This window comes from Mustela lutreola, chromosome 5 (assembly GCF_030435805.1).
Source record: "Mustela lutreola isolate mMusLut2 chromosome 5, mMusLut2.pri, whole genome shotgun sequence".
Taxonomy (NCBI): domain Eukaryota; kingdom Metazoa; phylum Chordata; class Mammalia; order Carnivora; family Mustelidae; genus Mustela; species Mustela lutreola.
In genome coordinates, this window is record NC_081294.1 from 32,741,918 (window position 1) to 32,764,668 (window position 22,751).

Here is a 22,751-nt window from a genome sequence, read left to right on the forward strand (position 1 = left end):
TTTGGTTTAGTTTGGATAAGTTAGTCTGAGAATTTAGAAAAGGCTGCTGACCCCTTGGCTTCATCTTTCACATCTGTAAAATGTGGAGATTCACTTAGAAGTATTTTTTTTTTTTTTTACTTAGAAGTATTTTAAGATCCCTTTGAGTGCCAATATTCTAGAAATTTATGTTTCTTCCAGACAGCTTAGAGAAAGAAAATCATGTCTCTAATATATGTCTTTTTATTATAAGTAATAAAAAATTAGGCTAATACCATAGTTTGAGTAGTGAAGATATTTCTGTCTTCGTGAATATCTGTGTTTTTTTAAGCTTACTCCAATTGAGAATTGTAGAACAAATGGAAATAGAACTTGTAACAGTATGTCTTTGTGTTTCTCTGGTTCAACCTTCCTCCATGGCAGAAGAAGTATGTGTCAACATATCACTATGTAATATCCCAAAGTTGTGAAGTAGACAGATTAAAGTTCTTTTTAGAGAAACAGCACAAGAGTGCTGATGAGGATAAACAAAATCCAATAAATGGGACTAGGCTCTGGAATATAGCACCCCAGTCAATGGACAGATGCTGGACTAAATGTCTTTATAGGCAAGCAGGTCCATGAAGTGTGGAGAATGTTGGCCTGGACTGCCTTTGCCAGTGACAAGCTGTGTGATGGAAGACAAGTCCCTTAGGCTCTCTGTTTCCCAGATTCCTTGTCTATAGAAGAAGGGATTGGAATGGATGTATTCCTAATCACTTTCAGCCTGAGAATCTTAAGACTCTGTAAGAAGAGATTTAAATGCAGTTAATTACAAATTAAAAATGTAACCAAATGGCACAAGCACGTATTTTAAATCCTTAAGACAATGAATTGTTCAAAGATAGTCATTTACATATCAGTTATTTATAAGTTAACTAAAACTCATAGGGTCACGTGACTTTAGATACAAAAGAGACCTTAGCAGTAAGCACCAACTATTATAAAACTGCATTATAATTATTTGTGAATATGCCCCTTTCCTTGCTCCTCCTTTGAGGAAATAGTCTTGTGTTTCTTTGTATCATCAGTACTTCGACCAGTACAGATAGAGAGTAGACACTAAGTAAAGATTAATTAACAAATTTTACAGATAAAGAACCAAGAACTCTGAAAAGTTCAGCTAAACCTGCCTGAACTCAAACAGGTAGCTAGATTGGAGCATCTGCCTCTTCTGAGACCCAATCCAGGAAGGGCCGGTTCCTTTTCAAGGCCAAATTGAGATAGTTTTTTTCAAAAAGTGACATTGGCAATGGCATCTTTTCCATGAAAACAGGTCTGCTAAGGACTTTAAGGCAGGCCAAAGAAAATTAAAGGGAGAATAATGCACAGAATAAATAACCAATCACTATTCATTGATTGATTTAAACCTGAATCAAATTACTATATCTTCTCAGAAGTAATTTTGTTATCTTTTCATGCCTAGCACAGCCATGGCTTGTGGTCCCAAGGAGCATCTGAAGAGTGTAGCAGTTCTAAAGCATTGGATGTTGGATAAACTGACCGGTGTGTTTGCCCCTCACCCATCTACTGGTCCCCATAAGCTAAGAGAGTGTTTCCCTCTCATCATTTTCCTAAAGCACAGACTTAAGTATGCTCTAACGGGGAATGAATTAAAGGAGATCTATTTGCAGTGTTGATTAAGATTAATGGCAAGGTCCAAACCGATACAGCCCACCTTGCTGGTTTTATGGATGTGATCAGCAATGACAAGACTGGGGAGAATTTCCATCTGATGGATGACACCAAGGGTCACTTTGCTGTTCATTGGATTACACCTGACAAGGCCAACTCTAAGTTGTACAAAGTGAGAAATATCTTTGTGGGGACAAAAGGAATCCCTCATCCAGTGACACATGTTTCTCGTGCCATCTGTTGTCTTGATCCCCTCATCCAGGTGAATGACACCATTCAGATTGATTTGGAGACTGGAAAGATTACTGATTTCATCAAGTTTAATACTGGTAATCTGCGTATGGTAAGCAGACGTGCTAACCTGGGAAGAATCGATGTGATCAGCAGAGAGAAACATCCTGGTCCTTTTGATGTAATTCACATGAAAGAGGCCAATGGCAACAGCTTTGCCACCTAGCTCTTCAACATTTTTGTTGCTGGAAAAGCCAACAAACCATAGATTTCTCTTCCCTGTAGAAAACATATCCATCTCACCATTACTGAAGAGAGAGACAAGAGACTGGTAGCCAAACAGAGCAGCAGATGAAATGGTCTCTAGATGACATGATTAGAAGTCTTTATACTTAATTAAAGATAATACAACATGATTTTAAAAAAAAGTAATATAGTTCTATTTCTGTGGTAGCTATTCCTAAGACAATCACCTTTTGTTTCTTCTTTGCCTATATCACATGTCAGATGAAGTCTATTTCTCCACACACTTGACTCTAGCCTAGCCTGCCACTGCTTTGTCCCAAAGAGCACAGTGAGAATGATACTCCATCACATCTGGTCCTGAACTTTAGGATGCTGGTGGCTTTTGCTTTGGTCCCTTGGAGCCTGTGGCTATCATACACAAAGTTCAGCTTCAGGGCTGAAGAGGTTCTGAGACTACATAGAGAAGAGAAGAGCCCAGCTGTGCCCGGTCTTTTAGCATCCCTATCCAATCACCAGGCATGTAAGAAAGCGGTCTTGAACTGTCCAGAACAGCTCAGTTTCTAGCTAAATATCACAAAGTGACCACAGTGGAGAACCCATGCAACAGATGAATCACACAGTTGAGTCCTACTTGAATTTGCAATTAACAAAACTTGAGATATAATAAAAAGTTGTTGTTTTAGGCCACTTCATTTTGGGGTCATATATTTGCAGTAATAAGTAACTGAATTCTTTGTTTAAAAGTACATAGTTCTACATTTTCTATAAATGAAACTTTTCTTATCTCCTACTCTTAACCCAGGTTAACACAGTTTAGAAGGATTTAATAGTGCTGGTCAATTCGAAGTTTTGTTATGGTAAGAATTTCCCCAGGATATTAACATTAAGAAAAGCTACAGTTTATTTTACAACAAAGAAGTTCATTTTAATAGGACCCAAGGTATATAAGCTACACCATCAATTTCTTTTCCCATAAATGTAGCTTTACTTTTTTAAAAAAAGATTTTATTTATTTATTTTGACAGAGAGATCACAAGTAGGCAGAGAGGCAGGCGGGCAGGTGGGTAGCAGACTCCTCGCTGAGCAGAGAGCCTGATGTGGGGCTCGATCCCAGGACCCTGAGATCATGACCTGAGCCGAAGGCAGAGGTTTAACCCACTGAGCCACCCAGGCATCCTTATAGCTTTACTTTTTTACAGAAAAGTAAATTGAAACAGAAAAAATCTGCCTAGCACGGATGTATGTGTTTGACAAAAAGCATCTTGAGAGAATGAATGTCATTTGTAAAAATGAATAATATCATTCCTTTTCTTCCCCTTTTACTAATCCCTGATTTACTATTTCCACATTCACTTCAAGTACCTCATACTTATATATGGATTCCCTCAGAAAACCTTTACTGAATCCCTACCGCATTCCTGACATGATCCTAAGCACTGGTGAAGAAACTATGATGACTAAGAGGTAGAACTGTACCTCAAGGGGCAACCATTCTACCAGAAAAAACAAGTGCACTACTAAACAGTGTCCACGGATATGGTGAGCACTAAAATGGCAGGAAGCATGAAAGAGAATGGGAGCTCAGAGATGAGAAGCAGGGCCTACAGAAGTAGGGTGAAAGTTCCAGAGAAGGTAAAGTTGGATGCTGAAAGATAAATTTTTCAGACAAAAGAAATTTGCAGACAAAGAAATGGTAAAGGACATTTCAGGCAGAGACAATGACCTTTGCAAAGGGAGGAAAAACTAAGGCAAAAATAGCAAAACTGGGGCGCCTGGGTGGCTCAGTGGGTTAAGCCGCTGCCTTCGGCTCAGGTCATGATCTCAGGGTCCTGGGATCGAGTCCCGCATCAGGCTCTCTGCTCAGCGGGGAGCCTGCTTCCTCCTCTCTCTCTCTGCCTGCCTCTCTGCCTACTTGTGATTTCTCTCTGTCAAATAAATAAATAAAATCTTTAAAAAAAAAATGGCAAAACTTCTGTTGTGGATGTAGCAAAGGACTGATGGGGGAAGGCAGGGAACTAACAAGAGATAAATAACGGACTATGGTAGAGATGGGCTGGGGGGGACACAGACTGAAGAACTCTTAGGCCATGAACTCACAGTCAACCGGCCTTCACCCAGGGCTCCCTATGAGGCCTCCTGGGTGGGGATCGTGGCTACCGCGATCCTCAACTGATTGGAATAGAGGTGAACAGCGGGTCCAAAGTCTGTTCATCCTTTGGCTTGACTATAATCAAGCTGATTCTCTATCTCAGACATTTGTCTTAAGAGATATGATTGGAGACTCTGTCTGATCATACGGTAGTGTATACTGGATCAACTGCCATGTAGACATGTGGACCTCACGGCAAGCCTGAGCCACAAGCCGCTTAATGCTTCAGGCCATCAGCAATGCTACAGGCCTTACAGAGTCTGTGGGTGAGAAAATGGAGCTGTCATGCTGAGAGAGGCAGAAATGAAGAGGCAGCCCATCAGAATGGAAGCGAGAGTGACAGAAAGATAGACAGAGACCCATGAAAACAGCCACGGGTAGATCGTTTCTGGGAGGAGCTGGTGGGATTGCATAATCAGGCCAAATGTGGTAGAGGTGCCAGCCACACGAGAACCTGGCTTTATCCACTGGATTTGACCATTATTACTGACCTCAGAAAGAATGCAGTCTCAGAGGACATGTGACCAGAGTCTAGACACTATTATTAGGAGATCTAAGGCTACAGAGTGTGCGAAATAAGGTGAATGAAATATGACAGATACTGATGACTTCTCCTATCAACCGGTGGGCTGCAAGGATGAGCGAATTCGAAAGTTGTCCCAATGGGCCACCTTTCTCATATTTCTCCTCATTTGAGGAGGAATCTCACTCTGCATTCTTCTGAGATCTGCTGCCTTCTCTTTCATTAACGATCACAACCTACGTCGCCAACAACTTCGCCAATGTACGACTCAGCAAGTCCCCACTTTGCCTAATTACCATTCATATATTCAAAGACTGGATGGAGAATATCAGAAAACCTTACCTTTTAAAGAAGGTTGGGTCGCCTGGGGCCATGAAGAGATGGAACAAAGTGAACTAGGTTTCGTTCCTTTTGTGGTTTTTCCAACCCTGGGATCTTTAGGCTGTGTTGACGCACCATGTAGATGGTAGAACAAATGTCAACAACATTACAAGGCTCCGTATCTTGTTGCTTGCTCAGCCGTTGACACCTGATCCACTGTAGTTTGTAGCTTCTCTTTTGTCTGGTGGTGCTGCCTCCCAGCAAAGAGCAGGGAAGCCGGGGAGCCTAGCAGTCCGTGGGAGAACCAGTTGTGCAAGAGGGGCCTGGAGCAGCTGGAGGACCGCTGCTTGCTGTGATATCCCATTCCTTACTCCCCCTCAGAGGAAGGGGCACCTCAGACCTTTCAGGAAAACAGACCTTGCTTTTAGAACAATAGCAGGAGCGCCTGGGTGGCTCAGTGGGTTAAAGTCCCAGGGTCCTGGGATCAAGCCCCACATCAGGCTCTCTGCTCAGCGGAGATCCTGCTTCCTTTCCTCTCCCTCTGCCTGCCTCTTTGCCTACTTGTGATCTCTGTCTTTCAAATAAATAAATTAAAAAAAAAAAAAAAAAAAGAACAACAGCAGACTTAAATTTCCACCTGTCCTGGAGGAGAAATGAGAAAAAAAAATGGGCCATGAGTCATGACCAAAAGAAGGCAAAAAACCACCAACAAAAGAATGTTCTGTGAGAAAGCTCAGAGCCGAGTTTTATTCATTTGTTTATTACTGGCTGAGATATAAAAGAGTTTAAACAGTAGATATGCCTTCTCTGGTTATTGTAGTAGCCAAATAGATTAAGGCTGATCATCTTTGCTTGCCGCCAGGGAGCACCAGTGCTCACACCATTCCAAACTTCTAACAAGATCAGCGTTTTTAGCCCTTCGTAATCGGACTCAAGTCACTTTTTGAAAAGAATGCTAGCAAGTTGGATCCCTAAGGCTCTGTTTATTATAGCACAATTCTCAAATCCTCTGGATGTCTTTTTATCACATCTGCAGTCTGTTCTGCTACAACATGTGTTTTTAAATGCAAATCAGCTCATACGCGATTGGTAATTAGGGGAGTGATATCAGCATAACACAGAAAACAAACACGGTTTTTCCTACTGGGTTCATTGTCTGAAGCGATCAACTGTGTAAGCTTTTTCACAGTTAAATAAAACAGAACTTCAATGGTATTTGAAGAGTTTGGGGGGAAAAAAAGCTGAAAAGTCTCTAAATATCTTCCTTTATTTGAAGAGAGGGGCCGGCTCCGTGGTCTGAAGCATCCGTGACATTGTCCACTAGGCTCATCTACCTGAAGAACGGGTAAGTGCAAGGATGATAACCTGAGAAGGTATTTTCCTGTATTAAAACAAGACAACAACAAAAAACAAAAGTACAAAAAAAGAAAAAACTTCTGAGTCATAATTTTACTTTAGCTGTCCTTTATCAAAGTGACTGTTCTAAAGACCTGTATCTCCACGGGGAAAGCTTCAGTTCCAGGCTTTGAAACATCAAAGGTAGGGCAGACAGATTTTCAGGGCAGAGGCTAGTTGGGATTTAGCTCCATCTTAGTATCTTCAGGATTCTTACCATTTTGGTTAGTGCCCTTATTAAAAAGTGCCATAGCTTTCGAGGATCTGCTCCTAATCCTGTTTTTTCCAACGAGCGCTGTTGTTTACTGCATGATTTTGCAAGACGTGAAGAACGCAAATGTCCAGTTGCATGGCAGAAACACCTGTGTTAGTGTTTTTCTGGAACAACGTTTGCGTAAGACTTAGGAAACACCAGACATTTTCTGCACATTTTATGTACATTATCTCATCTAATTCTCACAACTTAAGGAGGTTGGTTCTATTACTCTGCCCTCTTTACAAATGAGGAAACAGATCCAGAGAGAATAAATGGAGATCAGAATCATGACTGCTCCAAGTAGCTATGCATCTGGGTGGGGTAGGAGGGAGAGGTCCTATTCTTTAAGTTAAAACAGTGGGAGGGCTATCTTAAAGGGTGAGTTTGCTGGGAAATCAGATTCTGTTAGAATGAGATTATTTGATACAGGTAGCATATGACCTTACTTGATGAGAACTGGCTTTCAAGCTTTTCACACAGGTTAATATACATAACCAATTTTTCCTTTAACTCAGTAAGGTACATACTACTCTTCTCCAGCTTTTAATCAAGTTTTCAATAGATATCCCGTATGAACCAATGCAATGCTGTGTGCAATGGACTGTAGTTATTGCATTTGTTACTCTGGTAGGAGCTGATTAATCGCAACTTCTCATCCTCTTCCGTGTTCCCTCCCTCCTTCCTCTGAGATTAGGTCCGCACAAAATCAGGCCAGACATGGAAAACGGAGACCCCATAAACCCCTTCGCACACAAGCTTCTAAAAGGCTCAGTTGCTTACTTTTCTACATATGAAATTGCCGTGGATAGAAAAATTCTTTCAGAAATTGATTTAATGAGAGTAAATGAAATTTTAATGGTAAACAGGCATTGTGTAAGCTGCCTAAGGCACAGGCTTCTGTCACTAGCAGAATGTAATGGGTGATATTATCCTCAGTTGCCTTTCTGTGCATCTGAAGATTAGTAACAACCCTTCTTGTTTTCAATGACGAGTTCATAATGCCACGAAGTACTGTAGAAGCTTGCTGCCTTCCCCTGCTAATTGTATTCTTGGGCTCTGGAAGGAGAAAATTTCGATCACTGAATTACCATTTTATTTGAAAGTTCACAAGGCAAAGATGTATAAAAATGGAGAAGATAATGCCTATAAGTTTATAAAGAAAGAAAAATGTGCCATCGTCTTTTATAATTCTCCTTTTCATTCTTTTGTAACAAAATGCTCTTCTGCTTTTTTTTTTCCCCCAAATTTTCTTTCTGGTGCCAAGTATCTGAGGCTTAGTTATAGTTCCTCTTCGGAGAACAAATTTGGATTTTAAAGCATTCCATTAGATACAGATCAGAGTTTAGCTAAGTGTGAGTTAAGGGCCATGCCTATCAGAATCATCTGAAGTGCTTGTTTAAAAAAAAAAAATTGTGAATTCTTGGTACCAAGATCTCTTTACTGAATTAGAATATTCAATGTGAGATTCTAGGCCTCTATGTCTTAACAAGGGACTTATGTCTTTTACATACACTAATGTTTAGTATGGGTAAATTTGGTTTTAAATTACTGACTGAGAAAATTCAGAGTATTCACAATAGGTGTAATTGTTTCAGCCAAGCAAAACAACCATTGATTGATTAATTGGTTCTTATAGATCCCAAGTTTTTCTCTGACACTTTGTGGATAGCCTTTGTTTCTTCATCCAAACTGAGTCAATCAGTGGTGAGCATAGCGGCCTTGCAAATTGAATCAAGAGAATTAAATAATCCACTCAGTCAATTGAAAACTAAGGACCAAGTCAATAAATCAAAATCCAATTGTATAACCCATCTCAGAAGTTTTATTTGACTGAAAAATGACATTTAAAACACCTATACACAAAGTGTGTTAAGACAGTTGAATTGATTAATGAGCATAGTAGCTTTCTTTTTTTAAATTTATTTTTATTTATTTTCAGCATAACAGTATTCATTGTTTTTGCACCACACCCAGTGCTCCATGCAATCCATGCCCTCTATAATACCCACCACCTGGTACCCCGATCTCCCACTCCCCGCCCCTTCAAAACCCTCAGATTGTTTTTCAGAGTCCATAGTCTCTCATGGTTCACCTCTCCTTCCAATTTACCCCAACTACCTTCTCCTCTCTAACACCCCTTGTCCTCCATGATATTTGTTATGCTCCACAAATAAGTGAAACCATGATAATTGACTCTCCCCGCTTGACTTATTTCACTCAGCATAATCTCTTCCAGTCCCGTCCATAGTAGCTTTCTTAAAACAACCACCAGCATTAAGATCAGAGATATGTTTACATTTATCTTAAAAATCTTCAGTCGCAAATGGTAATACATGCAGGTCATTCGAGACCTATAAGTTGCTAAATCTAAGAGACTCTTTTCAGTACCTAATTTGCTTGGCTTTTCATCAGTCATTTGATATTGCTGACTACTCCTTCCTTTTTGAAACAGTCTTGTCCCTTAGCTTCTGTAAGTCCACACTGCGTGAGTGAAGGTGATGCACCTGCTACAGTAGATAAACACCCAAATCTTGGTGGCTTAACACAAAAGAAATTTCTTTCTCACTCATATAAAGTCCCATATAGTATTTTCCCCTAAGGGATGAAGAAGGTTTCTGGCTTCTTCTTGAGACTGACGCTGAGCTACTAGATGGAAACGAGAGAGATCATTATGGGAGACTTTTTTTGTACCAGCTTTGAAAGTGGCCTTCATCAACTTCTGTTCACATTCCATTAGTTAGAGCTCAATCATATGACAACACTGAACTTCCTGGGAGGCTGGAGAAGGAAGAAGAGGCAGAGAGGTGCTCAGATAACAATCTTTGCCAAACAAACTCTTCTCATTTTTTGTGAGATATATACCTCTTTGTATATTCTTTCTCAGATGCATTTGTGACCCTGTTCTTTACCCGATCCTAGAACTTTGACGTACTTCAAGGGGTTGTTCTAAGTCTGCTACTCTTTTTAGTCTCCAAAATTCCCCTGGCCAATAGCATTCTTCCAGATGGGTTTTAATGGATGTCTCTAGCCCATGGAGCCCCCAAAGCAAAGTCCAATCACTACTGAAACTCTACCTATTAATGTCTCAAATGTACCTCAACATCAAACATGCAAAAGTGAACTTGTCAGTTCTATTTCTCCTTCCAGCCTTACTTGACACAGTAAATGGCACTAATCACCACCAAATTGCCCAAATCAGTCATTTCTCTCCATCTCCAATACCCTGATAAAGTACATCTTTTTTTTTTTTTTAACTCTTTCCTGGTTTCTACCTAGAGTCAGTCCTGCTCTCCCCAATCCACGCTGTCATCAGAGTCATTTTTACAAAATTGAACTATGGTTATATATTTTCTCTGCTTTAAATCTTTCAGTGTTTCAATCTTATGTCCCTTGGACAATAAAATCCAAGCCCTCTCACATGGTTTATGGTGTTCTTCATAATTTAGTTCCATTCTCCCCCTTGACCTCTAGCTCCTTCCCCCTCACTCTTTTTCTTGAACATCCAATTTCCTTTTGGTTACTTTCTAAGGTATGCCATTCTTTTTCCTTGTGACCAAGCTGCTCCCTTCATTTAGAACACTTATCCCTGACCTCTTTCAAAGTGTAGGCCCAACTCATTTTTTAGGTCTCAGTTAAAAATGCCACTTCCTTTTGGAAATCTATAGTAATTCCTTAGTTTATATTAGAAGTCCTGCTTATACTCCTGTGACACCTTGAATTTTATTGTATTTTCTTGGTTAAAATGTTTATTTAGCCCATTGTTCTGCAGTCCTCATGAGAGCAGTAGCTCTATTTGTTGCATTTACTACTGTATCTCCAAAGTTCTTAGCGGGCCTATTAGGAAATTTGTTGGTGAGTGGATAAAATTATTAAGTGATAAACTTGACAAGCTTCTGTCATATTTCTGCAAATTCTATGATACAAATGGCTGCTTATATTTCATAAATTCTCTATGATACAATTTTCCAGAAGTCCAACTTCTGATGGCATCTTGACCTAGCACCTTCAGTCACATTTTCGAATGAGGAGCCAGGCTGTTCTTCATTTGCATGCTTTATTCATTCCCATTATGATCAACATCCTCAACAAACTCTGGAAAAGCCAAGGAATGATTTCCGTAATGCCTCCCAGAGGAACCACAATAAAGGAAATCAGAGAGACATCTGTGTGTTGCTTATACCTTCATAATCCTTTCTCGAGTTGTAAATTATCTAACAACACATATTGAGCTATTCTATTTGAAAAAGGAGCTATGAACACAATAACCAATTCAGTGCCTTGAAGCTTTACCATTCCTTGAGTTCCTAGACCCAATTTCAACATGTGGAGGGGGTGTTTCTCATACCAGCCACTAGAGGTTCTTGGACACCACAAGGATGTCTGAAAATTCAACTCAATTCCCCAACGATCTATGGGGAGATAACCTCAGTTTCCACAGGTAAAACATTCATTCCTACAAGACCACAAATCCTCTAGCCCCACTTCAAATGCCCGTCATAAGCCCAGGTTATTACTTATACTTCTGATTAACGGCCTATAAACCAAACGTTCCCATGACCTCCTCTTTGGGTTCAATTAATTTTCTAGAGCAGCTCAGGGAAACTCAGAGAAGCATTTACTTACCAGACTGTTGGCTTATTTTAAAAGGGTATAATTAAGGAATCGCCAGATGGAAGAGGTACACAGGGCAAGGCATGAAGAAAGAGCCTGGAGTTTCCATGTCCTCTTCAGATGCACCACTCTTCCAGTCCCTCCATGTGTTCACCAACCTGGAAGTTTCCCCAGCAAGACCCCTACTCCTGCTTTCCTCTTCACAGGAAGGTTAACCTTATCTTAACAGTTACCTCCTCCTCACTGTAATGTTAAAACCTCCTCCCAAGGAGAAGCACAAACCTCTTTAACATAATATACAAGGTATATATGAGCATGTTTCCTTAAGACTCCTGAGTGACTTTATACCCACCTCTACATGCAATGACAAAGATTCCTTTCTGAATATTCACTCTAAACCCTAAATAAAAAGAATCTCTTCATCCTTGCTCAGAGTCATGGCTTTGGAAGTTAATCTCAATGACCTCCAGTCCTTCTGCCATTACCGGAGATCTGAGGGTGGAACTGAAATTTCTAACCCTCTGTCATATGATTGGTTCTCCTGACAACCAGCCCCATCCCTAGGTGGATTCAAAAGTCACAGCATTAACATAATGAAAAAATTTTATTGCTCTCATCTCATATATTCCAAGGGTTATAGGAACTCTGTCACAGAAATAGGACAAAAACATATATATTTTTATATATATATAATATTATATAGCATTAATCAATAATTATTAATCAATAGCATATTAATTATATCATAGTATATTTTTATACTTATAATCATAATTATATAATTAATTATAATTATGACCATATATTATAATTTATTTATACATTTACATGAATTTATCTATTATAAATATTATAAATATATAATATATGATTATAAACATATATAATTATATATTATATAGATATATATAGATATTTTTATATATATAGATATTTTTATATCTATATATAGATATTTTTAAAGAGCTTAATCAAATAATTATATATTATATATATTAAGATATATATCTTAATATTAAGAAATTATTATTTGACTAAGCTCTTTACAAAATAGATATCTACCTGGTGATTTTTCTCTCAGCTTGGTTCTTCCATATAGAACATTTTTTTTTTTTGGCACCCAATCTGATTTTAAGATGTTATCAAAACCATTTTTCAAAGCTGGTTAAATATAGACTTCTTTATACCTTTTGTTTACTGATATGTTGAATAAAACAATTTCCATTATAATATAAACCTGATTCCAGTTGGAGTTGAGAACTTAGTGTGTTCCAAGGGCAGGGTGAAATGCTGTACATGCAATCTTGAAATCTTTCTGGATTTTGAAAAAAATATCTGCATGATGTATTTTTTAAATTTATTATATTTTATTGCATTTAAATTATTTGGAAATTGACAATCCATTTAAAGACTGATTAGATAATTTTTTCCTGAATTAGAAAAATTGATTAGTAATAGAAACCTATGTTTGAGTACTTGGGTGTCTCAGTTGGTTGGGTGTCTGACTCAGTTTTGGCCCCAGTCATAGTCCCTGGGTTGTGGGATCGAGTCCTGTGTCTGGTTCCACAGTCAGTGGAGATTCTCTCCCTCTGCTCTTGCTCCTATTCGTACATGCTCTCTCTCCCTCTCTCTCTCTTTCCCTCACTCTCTCCCTAATACATAAATAAATGAATAATCTTAAAAACAAAACAAAACCCATGCCTTATGCATGCCATGTAACAGGATGGCAAGTGGATTGTGGAATCAGATTTTAGATTTTGAGCACTCAGTGATAAGACCAGGTCTTCTGGGAGATCACCATGCAGGACAGCTGCTGAATCTTCTTTGACATTTAATCCGCATGCCCTAGTTTCATTGCCGTTGGAACTACTCCTAGTTGATCAATGCAAGAATGAGTTAGTTCCTCCCTCATTCAAAGGCAATGGAGCAGCCAGAAGACCAAGTACCGCAATAAACTAGGAAAGAATGACAACTAAACACAAATGGCTTGGAGAGGAGAATGTAAAGAGGGAAATGAAAGTTCAAATAAGAAGAGTAGATGAAGTGTGAATGTGGGCATTCCTCTTTCTGTGAGGAACAGAGACCTGGCAAGAGGGTTTTAAATTAGAAATTTGTTTCAGGGGCGCCTGGGTGGCTCAGTGGGTTGGGCCACTGCCTTCGGCTCAGGTCATGATCCCGGGGTCCTGGGATCGAGTCCCGCGTCGGGCTCTCTGCTCTGCAGGGAGCCTGCTTCCTCCTCTCTCTCTGCCTGCCTCTCTGCCTTCTTGTGATCTCTGTCTGTCAAATGGATAAATAAAATCTTTAAATAAAAAAAAAAAAAAAGAAATTTGTTTCATTATGGCCCTGAGACCCCACTATATGTTTTCCTGTCACTGTGCTGTGTCCTAAGGGACGTGCTAAGGGAGCAGTGGACAGAGGTGCCAGTACAATCTAGAAACTTGAACCTATGTCCACGAGAAGTTAAGCTTTTTCTATCTCTGGGCTTTTAAGAGGTTTTTTTTGAGGAGGGGAGGAGAATACCTTTATTTTGTTCTCTTGAGTTCTGTTTTCCAAAAAATCTGCTTAAGAAAATCTCTGTGTTTAAGTAAGAAATTGCCTGAAAGGAATATAACTTTATTCTTTGGTTGACAGTAAGTTTAACAAAATCATTTGCTGTGAACACAACTTTATCCACCACAAAAGAGATTGCAGTCAGAGCTATGTTCTAATGAAAACAAGGCTTCTATTCTCTGCATTTATTTATACAGTGTGGTGAAAATCACTCCACACTTCTCTCCAATGTGTTTATACCTGCAGCAACTCCCCACAGATCTGAGAAGTTTCCACAGTCTTGGAGGAAGAAAGAGAACAGGTGGGGGAGGGACAGGAAGTATGTCAACATCAGGTCACTGATTTCAAGATGCCAGCACCTCAGACTGGTGGCAGAGGTGTAACTGTATAATCGTTAAAGGTTTATTTTCTGTTACTTTATCTGTTATTTCTAACTAAAAAACAAAAAACATCTTTGAAAAGGAGAGGAGATGGTAGCTGTTAGCACATTAGCTTTATTATTATTTTTTTTTCCTTGAGATTGTGCCAAATAATTGTTTTCCACAAGTAGGAATCAGTACTATGGACAGAGGACAGATAACTGGGTTTCAATTTTGGCTCTGCCACTTACTAGCTGTTAGCATAAAAACTCATTATTCAACATCAATTCACTTAGTATTCTTAAATAGCCATGTCTTGGGTTCCCGGGTACTGTGTATACAAAGGAAGCAACAGTGTTAAGAACTATATTTATAATCTGAATTGTATTTGTAAATATACATAGGTCTTGTTTGTCTTCGATTTGTTTGGTGAGCAAAGACAGGATATCCTTTGGCTAAGAGAGACTCAGTTTAGGATTTAATATCAGTGATTCAAGCCACAGTTCCCTTTTCCTATATTATTCTTTCCTGAAATATAATGTCACCTAATCGGCAGATCATACTAAAACCCATGATTACATATTTTAGAGAATACTTTCAGGAAGTTTATAAAGATATGCAGCTGAACTAATTCAGAATGGAGGTAAACTACCAGACCATGTGGGAGGGCTGGGCACAGGGGGAGGGAGGGAAATCATTACACCACAGCCTAGGATGAGAATCGTTACTGCCAACAACCACGAAATTTAACTCTGCATGGACAAGGCCATAAAAAACAAAGGCAGTGAGATATAAAGGAAAAACTGTTATGAAAGAAGTAGCCTTTCCTGGCAATAAACTCTACAAGAAACTTATAATTTAAATCGTTATGCAAGAGACAGATGGTTAGATTTGCTTCATAAAACAGGAAAACCCCAAATAAAAATGCTTTGAACAAATGAGCAACTATTTCTCTCTCTTGTTAAAGAAGGAGTCCCAAGATTTTTTGGAGAGTTTCATGATATCACCAAGAACCTGGACTCCTATTTTCTGGTCCATCATCATCAAGGTTTGTGCTCTCCAATCTCAAAGTATCTTTTGGTCCAACATGGGTACCAGTTGTTTTAGTTACCACATCTGAGTTTTAGGCTGTCAGCAAGAAGGAGTCAGACCCCCCAAATTATTTATCCCTTCTGATTTAAGAGAAGTTAAGAGAATTAAGAGAAATAAGAGAATTTCTTATTTAAGAGAATTAAATAAGAGAATCTTATTTAAGAGAAATTTCAAATAAGTTGTGTGAGTGTTCTGGAAACTTCTGCACCTATTTTATTGGCTCTAATTTAATCACGTGCCACATCATGTAAGGATGCAGGGCTGGCTGGGCAGTGTGGTCTTCTTCTGGGTAGGTATACTCCACTAAAAATAGCTGATGAACAGCTGGTAGTCTCTGCCACAGACAGGAAATGACAAAATGAACAAGGTTTCAATAACCATTTTACATAAAATTCAAATGTAGCCTTTATAGAAATACATTATCAGAGAAGGGAGCATAGTCCAATGATCTCTAAATACTGATGCATTTACACCATTTTAGCCCAGGTTTCTAGGCTTTCTCAAGAGAAGTGAATGCTGGAGCTCCAGAGAAATAATTACATGTTTAATGTGTTGGTTCTAGTTTAAGTAATCACTACTCTAGGTATCAACCTACTTTTAAAAAATGAAGTTCTTATAGGGAAGACAGAAATCTAGTTGTTAGGAGATTTAATCAGTGCAGAGTCTTATATTCCTTTAACCTTTTTTTTTTTTTTAAGATTTTATCTATTTATTTGACAGAGAGAGAGAGAGAGATCACAAGTAGGCAGAGCAGCAGGCAGAGAGAAAGGGGGAAGCAGTTCCCTACTGAGCAGAGAGCCTGATGTTGGATTCTATCTCAAGACCCTGAGATCATGACCTGAGCCAAAGGCAGAGGTTTAACCACTGAGAAACCCAGCCACTCTATTCCTTTAGCCTTCTAATAGGCAATAGATACACAAATCCTTTGTTTTCAGCCTCTGTAATAACTGTGGGGAAAGTTGCACAAATACTCATTTATTCTGGGTGTTTGGAGTTCTCCCTAATTCTTCAGAGCTAAAGAAGATGGATTTGACCCATTCCCTGGAATGTGGAAGACCAGTGCCCTTTCTAAGATTGCCATGTTCTCCAGAGGGTCTTGTGTTCTCATGGTTACCTCTGGCTTCAGACACCTGCTTTCAATAGTTGACTCTCATTTTATGAGTTGACTTGCTGTTTTACTCATGTTCTTCCTCTCATACTGTGTCAACTGTGAGGTGGGACTTGGATCTTTTCCTTACATTTCACGTACATAAAAAAATGCACCCCCCCCCAATTAACCAATAAAAATAAACATACACCTACCTATACAAGGTAATTTTGTGTGACTAGAAGACTGCCCTGAAGTATGTCTTATTACAAATGTAGCATCACATACAGGTGAACAAATTAAAATTAAACTATAGACATCTTTGGGGTGAAAAGTCCTTTAGCCACTGCATACCACGGGAGCTTCATTGCCATTTCCTATCCTTCTGACACCTTCTTAGCCCCATACAACTTGGCTTAATTCTCTGTTCTAATACATAAAGGAATAAAGCTCTCTTTGGTCATTACCCCCAAAGTTACCTTTGCATATTCAAGTCCCACGGAACGGCATGAGTGGTTGGCAGTTGTGATCATATGCAGCAGGTTTTGAAGGTGTCATGCCTGCACTGGGCTATCTTTGGTCCATGGGCTATTTTTAGGATTGTAGCGGTGGAAGTGAGAGCCCTCAGAAGGACGAACTGAGATGAGGCCTGTGAAAGGCAAATGATAATACGTGTGAGTAAGTACATGGTAGTGATTCAGTAAGTGTTAGATGTTATTATTAGGGTAACAATTATCAATTGATAATGCTTTTCTCATTGAGAAAAATGTTGAGCCTTTCTATTTTTGTGCTGCAGAATAGTTTTAGTTTTCATATAGAGGCCTCCAGAATTTGAATTTGTGTATCCTTCCAGGGATGTTTCATGAATATAGCATATGACTGTATTTATTCTCTTCCATTGCTCATATGGAGGAAGGCTGTTTGAGTCTTTTGTGTCCACAGTTCTGCTTATCCGTTAAGCTATCTGAAAGTTATATGCTTTCTTTGTAATACAATTCAAGGTGTTGTGATCATCAGAATCGGTTAGAATGCCAACTCATTGTCCCGGGAGTTACAAAAGAAAATAGAGAAATAATTTTCTGAAAATGGAGCAATATGTATAATTAATTTGATGAAGGTCACTGTTAGAAATCTGGGATTTGCTTGTATTATAGAATGTATAAGGGGACTATGACCTGCTCATGTTCTCAAGGAGACATAACTGAATAAGAGGATAAGAGCTGAATGGCAATGGGACCCAAGCACAGGAGGATTCTTTAGAACTATGTTAGATTATAGTTCAGGTGAGTTTGTTGGTTTGTTAAAGAATTACTGGGTAATAGTCATTTTCAGAACTTCAGGAGCTTAATTTCCAAGTCAAGTCCAGAAGGAAGATATACATAGCCTTTGACCTATTGAGTTCTTGCTATCTATGACTATGGTATCACTTGTTCCCACTTTAATTAGCAATAATCGCGCCTCGGATAAACCTCATTGGCTACGATACTGCCACTGCGCAAAGCTTACTTGTTCCCACTTTAATTCCAACTCCTCAAACTCAGAAGCAGTGTTCCTCACTGTATTTCTTGTATTTCTTACCTCACCTAGTACTTGGTAGATGCTCTATAAAGAGGCATTGAATGAATGAGCAAATGAGTACATTTAAAAATGTATCAACCCAGCAAACAACCTACAGTGTAATTTCTATACTTTCCCATAATGAGTATTTCCATTTTAACTTTGATGAAAATAGAAGAAAAAGCATAACAGTCCAGTTTTTCATATCGCTTTATCACAACATTCCATGAACTACGAGGTGCAATTCTTGTGCCAGTTTTGCTAGACTAAGATGTTAATGAAGAAAAATTCATGAGCCTTGGCATTCTTTTTTTAGCTCTTCTACCTTCACTTTCCAAAAGGGCAAAATGAACACCTGTGCGTCTGAAACAAAAGACAAATTAAAAATAAGAGGTTAATTAGGCATTAAATTGACATTTTAAACACAATGTTAGTGCTATGGGAGTGGTGAAAACAATAATTTCAAATGTGCTATACTGGAGGGGGTAGATTTTATTGATTAGTTTACTCAAAAGCTGACTCAGTCTGAACTATTACAATATCAAGCAAAGAACACACATGAGACAAGCTTTGGAAGAATTGTCTGGTAAGTATCATGGTTGTTGCAAAAAAAAAATAATAATAACATGCTTTGCACAGCTTTGTTATCAGGAGCCTTTACATCTGACATTTCGGAAGCAGGGAAAGTGAATGGCTTAAGAAGTCGAAAAGCCAATTCATCATGATGTCTGACATTTGGGAGCTGATATTATCGTCTATAATTTAAAATTCAGAATTTATAAAGTGCAGTCATATAATACTGCCCAGCAACAAAGGTCTTGCCGAAATGTCTGTACTTATCTGTGAAATAACAGAGGCACAAAAAGCTGATGGTTTTGAATCTGAATGTTTATTCCTCCCCATCTCGCCCCCCCAAATTTTATAAAATAATGAGTTTCTACCTTCTGCATTAAGCAGAAATTGTATGCACTAGGAACTGACTTTATATAGGGAGATTTAAAAATCTACTACAATGACCTTTGTCATTATGGTTATGAGTCTTTTCTTGAACATGTACCCTGTAAGGTTTGTTGATCATTTGTTTGCTTTATTTCTAATCAAAGTATGATAGCACATGAAGATATATGCGGAGCTACTCTGGGATTCTGCTGAGAATACCAGTCACAGTTGTGCTGCTGCTGTGTGCTTATGCATAAGGTTTTCTAGTCCAGAGATTCCGATCTCACAACATCAAGAGGTATTTTCAGTAACAGCGGCATCAGAATATACCCAGTTGCAGAAATTCTTCAGGAACTCCAGCCCTTTAGAGTCCTGGGGCCCAGGTGATCTCCCTGGGCCTGAACGTGATCTTCCAATTTCCTTCCCATTAAAGGAATCAGCATTAAGATGGAGAAAAGGACATCATTTCCTGGTCTGGCATTGATAATCTTGCTTTCCTAACGATTGGTTTGTTCTGTGCACTACGCTCAGCTTTCATGTAGTTACTCTTAGATCAGCGAAGCAAAATATTCCCTTTCTTCCTTTCATACAAATGCTTCAAGAAAAGATACCCAGTGATTTGTACAATTGACAACTGCAACCATTGCTCTGGGGCAGATTGAGAAGAGCTCATATTCTCTCTACCACAACCCAGAAGTGCCCGTTCAGCTATCTTATGGCAGAGGCATGTGTTTCATTGCTGCTCTGTGATCTAATTCAGAGGAGAGATAGCTGCGGCATTTTCAATGGATATATAAAAATAGCTGGTTGCACTAGAAACTGTCTGATGTCAATGAAATCATTAAAAAGTAGTGACCAGTCTGCAGAATGTCTCTGATTGCAGGTCAATGTGCAGATACTTAAGCCATATCATTTTTTTCCTTTTGACAGACAGCCATCTTTTCTTACTGTAAGATAAATTACATCAATCATTTAGCTAAGATGTGGTTAAATCTCAAGTTCTTTCTATTCTACCATGGCGCATAATCTTATGTAAAAGGTCAGCCACATTTGAGAATGGTTGATATCCTGTGGAGATGGTGAGAATTGACAGCTGAAGACTTTTGGAAATGTCTTGTAGACTTCTGAATAAAGGTGAACCCACAGATTAACTATTATTGTATTGGTTTCCAACCACATGGTTTTGTGATGAAACCTTTGAAGGTGACTGATGCAGGAAGCCACAGGACAGTAACCAGTATACCGAGGACACTTACAAATTCTTTCTGAAAGGTAGCGCTCATATCAGGAACCATATATGAATACAAAAATGCCAGAATGGCATCTCCTGGCTCAAGAATTTTCCAAATCTGCTATCCTGTAAGAAGGTCTTCTGTCTTTTCCTCCAATATGAAGTCCCTTCCCCATTCCTTACTATCAGCCTAAATTCTACCCATCCTGCAAATCACCCTGAGGTCTTGCCCAACCATTTTGCCATATATTATCTTTCCTCTTCCTAATCAAACTACTTTAGCCCCTAAATAAAGGTTCTCTTTCACTTTCACAAAAGAATGTTCTCCTGACCTCTGCTTCTCTTCACTCCATCTTTTACCATACCTCAATGCAATGCTTCTAAAATATCAGTCTGATTATGTTAGCTCCTTGTTTAACCATCACCAATGTCTCCCTATGTGAGAGCTCACCAACTTGCATGTCTTTTAATCAGACGAATTCAACCATGTCCTAGCTAGAAGCCAGTTAAATTAATCTATTGTTCTCCAGTTCTTGGGACCCTTTATTTTACTCTACACTTGCCTTTTTGTCATCAACCCATTCCTGCAACCATTTACCTTGTGATACCCTTCACGCTTGACAGATTCGGCTTTCTTAATGTTGAACAGTTGTGTTCTCTTTTAAACTTGGTTTGTAATAGTGCTAGGACAACTTAGGGAACCATTCAAGAGGTTCCATATCCAGATGAGATTCCATGTGGAACATAGCTCACCTCCCTTTTGGGAATAGATCAGATGCTCCCCTATTACCTGCAGGATAAAACCTGTGATTCACTACACAGAACCCTAATCTGCCATTCCAGACTCTTCTTCCACCAGTTCCCACCATCCATCTGTATATCAGCCCCTGAGCCCATCAGAATCTTTCATTCTTCCATTCTTTTGCCAAACTATGCCTTATGCTTATAAAGCCCTTCCACAATTTATAATTTGCTACACTCACCCTTCAATATCAAATTCAAATATCATTACCTCCAACTAATTTAATTGATCCTATTTATGTGTTCCCCTGGAATTTCCCATGGAAATGCATATTAATTTTTAGCACTTATGTTTTGTAACTGTTTGATGGTTATCTATTTTTTCCTTAAAACTTGACTTTCTACAATGCAAGAAACTAATATTTTATTCTTCCCTATATCTTGAGATATAGATACAATACAGGGTCTATCAAATGGAGGTTCCTCAACAAGTGTTTATTGACTGAACAAATAATCTAAACTATATGTTTGAACATAATTAAAAAATTTTTTTACTTGTGCTGCCTAATAATTAAATATTTTCTTCTATAAATCATTACCTTTAATTATAAGCATGTTGTATAGCAAGTATTTTTTAAATACCCTGTATATCACTTGGGTCAGTGTTGAGAATTTGTCCTTGATGAACTATGTTCTCTTTCTTGATATTAACCTCAGTTTTCTGTTAAGCTACACTGTAAAATTTTCATCTTTGAATAGGTTCTTTCATACTTAAATTTTTAACCTTTTCCACCTCTTAGGTTGTAAAGTTCTGGCAATGTTGCTTTCACATCTCCATTTCCATTTGTTGATGGCTCAAATCTTATCCCAACAGAATGAAAACAAGAAGGCCACTTCGATGAGGAAAGATTAAGGCTGATTAGGTCAGTTAATTCGAGGATCAACCTGGGAAGAGAATACTTGTCACAAGGGTTATCTTTTACTGGTTTCTCCTTTGCTCATTTCTGTGTCCTTCTATCATCATGCAATGCAACCTAAATAATTGAGAGTAAGCCTGTTCCAATCCAGGTTCTGTACCTAAGTAGATTTGGAGATGTTCACCTTGTTCTCAGATTCCTACCTTAACCAGTTCACCCAGCAGCCTACTTAAGAGCCCCTCTTCATCACACAATACCTAAAGTTCTTTATGCCTGAAGTTTGAACAATGACACATCTTTCTACATGTGTGCTCCCTGAGATTTCTTCCATTTTTATAAGTAGTACAATTTCTTGGTTTTCTCAAGTTAGAAACATGGAAATAATATCAGACCCTCTCTCTTCTTGGCCCCCATATTGAGTCAAAAACTAATTCTTGTGTTTTCAAACCCACCTCCGTTTCTCTACCTCTTTTGCCCTTATTCTAGTTCAAACCACCATCATCTCTCTCCTGAATTCTAGCAAAATATTTTTATTTGGTCCTTCTAATTTATTCCTTACATAGCATCCAGAGAAATCTTTTAAGAAACAAATATGATTAGTTCTCTCTCTTGCTTAAAATTCTTTAACAGTATTAGATGGCCTTTAAAATACAGTCCAGAATTCTTCTCATAGCCCACAAGACCTTGCATAGCCTCTTTAGTTCTGTCTCAAGCTCTTCTCCCTCCTCAGTCTCATGAGCATTACAGGAACTCCTTCTGATACCTGAGTACTCCATGCTCCCACTTAATGCTTTCCATGCTTTCCTTAACCTTCCCTCTCTTGTTAGCTAGCCAGCACCTCCTCGTCCTTTTGAACTCAATTAAAGTATCACTTCCTCTAGGAGCCTGCTATG

At 38.7% G+C, this 22,751-nt stretch overlaps 2 pseudogenes; one reads left to right on the forward strand and one right to left on the reverse strand.

The window, feature by feature from the left end:
- The first annotated feature begins 1,451 nt into the window (after positions 1 to 1,451).
- Positions 1,452 to 2,132, forward strand: LOC131831324 (small ribosomal subunit protein eS4, X isoform-like; annotated as a pseudogene).
- Positions 2,133 to 17,908: 15,776 nt separating this feature from the next.
- LOC131832782 (U4 spliceosomal RNA) lies at positions 17,909 to 17,976 on the reverse strand (annotated as a pseudogene).
- Between the last annotated feature and the right edge of the window lie 4,775 nt (positions 17,977 to 22,751).